Source organism: Myotis davidii, unplaced genomic scaffold (genome assembly GCF_000327345.1).
Source record: "Myotis davidii unplaced genomic scaffold, ASM32734v1 scaffold477, whole genome shotgun sequence".
NCBI classification, from domain to species: Eukaryota; Metazoa; Chordata; class Mammalia; order Chiroptera; family Vespertilionidae; genus Myotis; species Myotis davidii.
In genome coordinates this window covers 57688-66180 of record NW_006287952.1, presented here as the reverse complement: position 1 = coordinate 66180, position 8493 = coordinate 57688, and positions in this window count along the sequence as shown.

The following is an 8493-nucleotide window of genomic DNA, read 5'->3' as shown; positions in this document are numbered from 1 at the left end:
ACAGTCAATGTCATCTTCTGAACATAATTTGGACTCACTATCTAATATAAATAATATGTGAGCGTGAGGCAGTCCACGTTTCTGAAATTCAATGACATGAATCTTAGCTATTACTTTGCCAAATAAATGGTATTTACAGATATCATTTAAAAGAGCATTCAGCTTAATATTAAAAGCCCTGGCTACCCAGTCAGGTCTGTTTTCGACTTTTTGCCAGCCTTGTAAATTGTTTGCAATATCTGCATATTTTGGGTTGCACATCATAGTTATGAATAAATCAGGCTTGCCATACTTCATTATAATTGCCAAAGCATCCTGATATCTCTGCTGCATATTTCTGGCACTACCCTCAAAAGATGACAGAAGTACAGTGGGGCCTTGACTTACGAGTGTCCCGACTAACGAGTTTTTCGAGATACAAGCTGTCTCTCGGCCAATTTTTTGCTTTGAGTTGCGAGCTAAAATTCGGGTTATGAGCCAGCTTCAGATACCCCACTGCTAGTTGGCGTAGCGAACGTCACAGTGAATGCCACAACATCAGCCCAGCATCATGTGTCTCACTCGTTCACTGTTGATTTGACATACAAGTAATTTGAGTTACGAGCTCCGTCACGGAACGAATTAAACTCGTAAGTCAAGGCCCCACTATATTATCATTTTACCAATCGGCTGGTTCTGGGGTGCATCACCCAAGAACCACCACTGCCAAGTCACTGCAGTTCAGCAGCTCCTGTATTGAGTGTCTGACCCCCTGGTGGTCAGTGCACGTCATATGTACCAGCTGGTCAGAGAGTCAGTTAGCCTTTTATATATATAGATAGTAACTTTACAGTGAAGAGATACAGCAGACACAACCTTAACCATGTGATAACCAAGATTAATATCACCAGTACTAAGACATATCAGCAAGTACCTCCTGATATAATGCACAAAAAAGGGCACATCACTTCTGTGGTATTCTTACCAAAATTACATAACCTCAATCTAATTATAGAAAAACATCAAACCCTAATTTGGGACATTCTACATTAACAAAATAACAGACCGGTACTCTTCAAAATTGTCAAGGTCGTCAAAGACCGAACTGTCACAGATAGTAATGGAATAAGGACACATGATGATGAAATGCAATGTGTAATCCTGGATTTGATCCTAAAATGATCTAACCACTATACTGTACACCTGAAATTAATACAAAATAATATTGCATGTAAACTGTAATTAAAATAAAAAATTAACACAATTAAAGGTTCCTGGATTTGGATTGTTAAAGGACATAGTGGGACAAATGGAAAAATCAACTGTAAATTATACACTATTGTATCAATATTAATTTCTTGGTTTGATAATTGTACTGTTACATGCGATGCTAAAATTAGGGAAGTTGGGTGAAGGATATATGGGAACTCTTACTCTTTTTGTGACTTTTAAGAGTTCGTTGTTCTAATGTGTATTTTTTTCTTAGTTTATCAGTCATTTATATTTCAGTTTATATAAATGTTCTTTTCATTTACCTACATTTTAATTGGATTGTTGACTTTTGTATATTAAGAAAATTATATACATAAATCCTGTGTGTAGTAAATTACTTTTCTCTTTCTGTTGATTTTTTAAATAGTAGGTGTCTGTGTGTGTTTATAGGGTGATTTTAACTGACGATTTCTGCTGACCTGTGGGCAGAAAATAAGAAATAGCCAAGTGGCTTTAAGTCTTCAACTATAATCAAAAGACCACAGAACAGGAATATTACGTTATGGAAATGACTTTGAGAAACGTTTTCTTTCCTCCATTAAAAACTACATTTATTTTAAAGTTTACATACAGTAAAATTCATCCTTTTTGGTATACAATTACATAAGTTTTGACAAATGCATACACTCAGGTAACTATAATCAAGATACAGAAAATTCCATTATTAAAACAAATTCCTTGTGCTACCATTTTGTAATCAGTCTCCCATTAACCCCTGGCACCCACTGATTTTTTTCCTATAGTTTTCTTTTCCAGCATCTCATATAAATAGAATCAAACAGTAAGTAGCATTTTATGGGGTTTTTTTACTTAGCAAGATGCATTTGAGATTCATCCAAGTTGTTGCATGTATTATTGTTCATTATAGTTTTTATTGCTGAGTAGAATTCCATTGTATGGATATACCAGTTTACTAGTATATATGCACCAGTTGAGGTTCATCCTCCACTTTTATTTTCCTCTATTGTTAGTGATCATAGATCTAGTAAAGAGCCTAAGTGAGGTTTTCCATTCAATAGGAAGAAATTCCTCCTGAAAAGTCAAGGTTAGAAGTATGACCCTGTGTAACATGTGCAAGAGGTTATAACAGGATAACTTACTTCTTGTCCCTTAAACTACATTTAAGAGTGGAGATTTAATCCTAAGTGAGCAATATATCAAAGAAATAGAAGTTTGCCCTGAGTATAGATAGATGATATCCTCAGAGCAGGTCTGACAAATAGTCTGGAAGCCATCATTGGCAGAGTATTAAAAAAAACTTTAAATTAAAAAAATGCTGAAAATTGTAAAAAAATCACCTCAAACTATACCACTTAAAAAATTTCATAGAGCAAAAGTCCCCTTTCAGCCCATCCAATCCCACCTCTAAAAGATTTATAATTTGGTATGTATATTTCCCAGTTTTTTCCTAAATTTATTTAGAAATAGCTATATATACATATACTATATATACAAATGCTTTTGTTTACAAAAAAATGTATTCATATTATACAGTTGACCTTTGAACAATGTGGGAGTTAGGGGCACCGATATCCCACACAGTCAGAAATCCACATGTATGTTACTTTTGACTCCTCAGAAACCTAGTGGTCTCTGGGTATCCATGAGGGATTGGTTCCAGAAAACCCTGAAAATACTAAAATCCATGAATGCTCAGAAAAAAAAAAAATCTGTGGATGCTAAAGTCCTGTATATAAAATGGTATAGATTAATGCATAGTCAGCCCTCTGCTCCTATGGACTCCAACCACAGATAGAAACATCACAGGTATTTATTGAAAAAAAAATCAGGTACAAATAAACCTGCATAGTTAAAAACATGTTGTTTACGAATCATCTGTACATATTTCTTGCTTTTTAACCTGATATAAAACCATGGACACCATACAATTCAGAATGTATTCATAGAAATGCCCCATTATTTTAATGGCTATAGAGTATTCCACTAAATGAATGTTCTATAACTTATTCATCCATTCTCTTACTGCTGGATATTTGGGTTGCATTCAATTTCTTTTTCGTGTGACTGAGATATAATTCACATACCATAAAATTTATCCATTTAATGTTTACAATCATGGTTTGTAGTATATTTCGTATTATACAATGATCACTACAATCAATTTCAGAACATTTTCATTGTCTAAAGGAATCTCACACTTCAGCTATCACTCCCAGTCCTAAGCAATCATTAATCCATTTTCTGTCTCTATATTTGTCAATTCTAGACACTTCATATAAATAGAATCATATAATATGTGGTCTTTGTTACTGTTAATTCATTCAGCATGTTTTCAGGTTTTTTCATGTTGTAGTACATATCAGAAGTGTTCCTTTCTCCTACTTTTTGGAAGAGTTTGTGAAGAATCTGTATTAATTCTGCTTTAATATTTACTAGAATTCATTTGAGAAGCAATTTGAGCCTGGCCTTTTCTTTGTATTTAAAAACATTACTAATTAATGTCTTTATTTGGTACAGGTCTCTTCAGATTTTTTTCATTGGCTTCAGTAGTCTGGGTATTATATTTATTGGCATATGATTATTCATAGTGTTCCTTCATAATGCTTTATATTTCTATAAGGTTGGTAGTAATGTTCCTCCTTAATTTCCAAGTCTAGTAATTTGGGTTTTCATTTTTTTCTGGTCAATCTACCAAAAGGTTTGTCACTTAAGCGTTTTATAAAACCAATTTTGATTTCACTGACTTAACTGTTTTTCTATTCTCCATTATCATTTAAACATTTTTTTCTTCCTTCTGCTTACTTTTAGTTTGATCCTCTTTTTCCAGTGTTTTAAGGTATTAAGTGAGGTTAGTGATATGTGATCTTTTAAAAATACAGGCATTTGTATTTATAATTTTTAAAGTATTGCTTTAGGTGCATCCCAAAAGTCTTGGTATGTTGAGTCTTCATTTTCATTCACCTCAAAAGATTTCCTAATTTCTCTTGTGATTTCTTCTTTAACCCACTAGTCATGTTAAGTGTGTTTAATTCATATTTTTTAGTTTTCTAACTTTGTGTTATTTCTAGTTTCATTCTATGTGGTCCCGAGAAATACTTTGCATGACTTCAGTCCACTTATATTTGAGGTTTGTTTTATGGTATATCATGTAGATGTTTCATGTGCACTAGAGAAGAATGTATATTCTGCTCTTGTTGGGTGAAGTATTCTACAGATCTCTTTAAGATATACTAGGTGTACCGGTTAATAATGTGGACTTTGTAATAAAAGAAAAACATGATAATTTCAAGAGAAACATCAAAAGTGCTTTATTCAAAGTAATGTCCATCGCTAGCTACACATTTCCCTCATCTTTCAGGTAATTTGTGCATATGTCCCAATAGAATAAAATTACTTTGCAGTGTCTTCTGGAACATTCTGGTCATTTCACAATCAAAATGTGGTTCAAATTGATTATTTGTTGTTGGTAGTGATCAGTATTAATGGTTTCACCTGGTTTTAGAAGCTCATAATACACCACACCTTCCTGATCCCACCAAACGCAGAGCGCTGTCTCCTTCCCAAAGCGATTTGGCCATGCAGTCGATGTTGATGGTTGACCTGGATCAACCCATGATTTTGTGAGTTTGGGATTCTCAAAATAAATCCACTTTTCATTGCCAGTCACAATTTGATGCAAAAAAAGACTCTTTTGTGCTGTTGAAGCAACATTTTACTGATGACTTTTCGGTTTTCCATTTGTCATTCGTTCAGTTGATGTGGCACCCATGTTCCTTCCTTTAAAATCTTTCCCATTGCTTGTAAATGATCGGAAATTGTTTGCTGAGCAACGTTTAATTTCTCTGCAAGTTGTTTTTGATTTGACACGCACCTTCATCCAATAATGCTTGTAATTGATGGTCTTCAAATTTTTTCGGTTGACCTGGACGTTCTTTGTCTTTCACATCAAAATCATCACTTTTAAAGCATTTAAACCAGCGTTCGCAAGTATCTTGAGATGGAGCATGTTCACCATAAGCTTCCCAAAGTATTCAGTAGCACTTTTCTTCAAAATAAAATAATGAATTAAAACTTCCCGTAAATGTTTTTTTGCATGAAATTTGACATTTTTAAGTGTAAAAATATCTACGATGTTAACACCTTCAGAAAATTTGACATATCAAGTTTCGAAGCTTCTTGTCCATACAACAAAATAGCATACATATCAAATCGCATATATATCAACATATGTGTAACTCGATCTATTGAAAAAAATACGCATTATTTACTGGTACACCTAGTACATGACAGCATTTCTCAAGTTTTCTAATTTTTTGTTTATCTTCTGTCTAGTTATTTTATTATTGAAAATGGGGTAGCAAACTCCCCAACTCTTATTGTACACTTATATATTTCTCCCTTTATTTAGTTCAGTTTTTGATTCATGTATTTTGGTGCTCTGTTGTGAGGTGCATACATATTTATAATTTTTATATCTTTCTGATGTATTGATTCTTTTATCATTATAAGATGTCACTCATTATCTCTAGTAACAGTCATCATTTTAAAGTGCACTTTGTCTGATATTAGTATGGTCACTCCAACTTTCTTATAGTTGTCGTTTGCCTAAAATTCCTTCTATCCTTTTACCTTTAATCTGTTTGTTTTTCTGAATCTACAACTCTGATAAATTGCATAGAGGTAAATCTTGTCTCCCTCATCCCCCCCCCCCAGGCTAACAATCTCTGCCTTTTGATTGCATTGTTTAATCTATTCATAATAATTATTATTCATATAGGTATATTAAGGATTACATTTTTACTGTTTGTTTTCTATATGTCTCATGCTTTTGTTTCTCCATTTCTCCTTTTGTGTTACTTTACATTGAAATTTTTCTAATGTAACATTTAAATTTTAAATATTTTCACTATGCATTTTCAGTTATCACCGTGATTGCTCTAAGATTTACCATGCACATTCTAACTAAATTGTCTTCAGATATGTCCTAATTCCGATGAGATATAAAAACTTATTCCTATATAAACCTACTCCATTTCCTACTTCTTTATGATATTATTGCTATATATATTATTTCTACGTTATAAACATAATACATTGTTATAATTACTACTTAACATAGTTTTATGTCTCTTAAATAAGTGGAGAGAGAAGAAAGGGAGCTAGCATATATTTATAGCTTTTTATATTAACCTTATTTCCCCTTTTTTTGTTTTCTTCATTTGTTCCAGTGGATTTGAGTTACCATTTGGAGTCACTTCTTTAGTTCAAAAGTTTTGTTCTGTAATTGGCAAATGTATTACAGTTTCATACGTTATAGGCCCCAAAATGCAACTACATACATACTGGTCTATAACACTTTTTAATTAAAAGGAAAATGAAACTAAACTGTCTTTTATAATTACAGTAGAGGCCTGGTGCATGAAATATGTGCACCCTCTTGCAGTCTGGGAACCCTCAGGGGATGTCCAACTGACGTCTTAAGCCCGCTCCTTGGGCCTAAGCTGGCAGTCGGACATCCTTAGTGCTGCCACAGAGGCGGGAGAGGCTCCTGCCACTGCTGCTGCGCTCGCCAGCCATGAGCCCAGCTTATGGCTGAGCGGTGCTCCCCCTATGGGAGTGCATTGACCACTAGGGGGCAGTTCCTGAGTTGAGAGTCTGCCCCTGGTGGTCAGTGCGCATCATAGTGACCGGCTGTTCCACCGTTTGGTCGATTTGCACATAGCCTTTTATTATATAGGATAATTAAATTTACCCGTTATTTTTTGCATGTTTAGATTCAAACTACTATCTGAGGTCACTTGCTTTCCACCTGAAGAACTTTCTTCACTATTTCCTGTAAATCAGGTGTGCCAACAAATTCTCCTTTTCTGATTACATGGGAATGTCTTTGTTTCATCATTTTTGAGAAATAGTTTTATTGGATGTAGGATGCTATATTGACATTTTTTCCTTTGAGCACTTTGAATATGTTATCCCTCTGCCACCTCCATTGTTTCTAATGAGAAGTTAGCTGTTAATCTTATTGGCAATCCATTGTTTAATTTTTAACAATGTTTAATTAACGATGTTTAATTTTTCTCATGTTACTTCGAAGACTTTGTCTTTGTGTTTTATCATTTTTATTTTAATGTGTCTGTAGATTTCTTCTTGTTATCCTACTTGGAGTTCGCTGAGATTTTTGGATGTGAAGATAATGCTTCTCATTAATTTAGGATGCTTACAGGCATTATTTATTAGAATATTTTTTCTGCTTTCTTTCTCTCTCTTTTTTTCTGGTACTCCCATTGCAAGTATGTTGGAGTACTTAATGATTGTATATTCTGTTCTTTTTTTTCTTCTGTTCTTCAGCCTGGATAATACCATCTCATTTAATTCTTACAACTCAATGAGGTAAGTAGTATTATTATCTTCATTTTATAGATGAGAAAACTGAGGCTCAGACTAAGTGACTTGTCAAGGTCATGGAGTGGTAAGTGTGGCTGTGAAGTTCAAACACAGGTGTGAGTCCAATGTTTGTACCACTTCCTCTATATCATATTGTCTTTCATTTCTCTAGCAACTATAAACAAACAAGTGGGGAATTTGGGAGTGGGTGCCTCTCTTCTAGAGAACTCTTTCTTCCCATTTCCCCTTTACTATTTTTTCTAGTATGTTCCTCTTCTAAAATGCATATACCTAACATATATTAGATGCCTATTCAATGTTTATTGCTTGGGATTCAATGATTACTCAATGGTAGCTAGTTTAACGACTAGGGGCACATCACTATTTAGATCTAGATGCATTCATTATAAAAATATATGGCTTTTTGAAGACACAGGTAACTTAATAGAAAGAATTCATTAAATATGTGTACTGACATGTGTCTTAGGCCCTACTGTTATTGCTGATATTTCTCATTTAACAGCATTTGTTGATGTTTAGGCCCGGGTCCTAGTCATTTATTTACTACTAGAGGCCCGGTGCACAAAAATTTGCGCCCTCGGGGGGGGAGAGAGGGGGTCCCTCAGCCCGGCCTGTGCCCTCTCGCAGTCTGGGACCCCTCGGGAGATAACGACCTGCTGGCTTAGGCCTGCTCCCGGGTGGCAGAAGGCAGGCCCAATCCCTAGGTGCAGCCCCTGGTCGGGCTCAGAGCAGGGCCAATTGGGGAGGTGGGGCGGCACCCCCTGTCATGCACAGAGCAGGGCCCATTAGGGGGTTGGGGCTCCGTACCCTGTCATGCACAGAGCATGGCCAATCAGGGGGTTGGGGAGCTCCCCCCTTTCACACAATGAGCAGTGC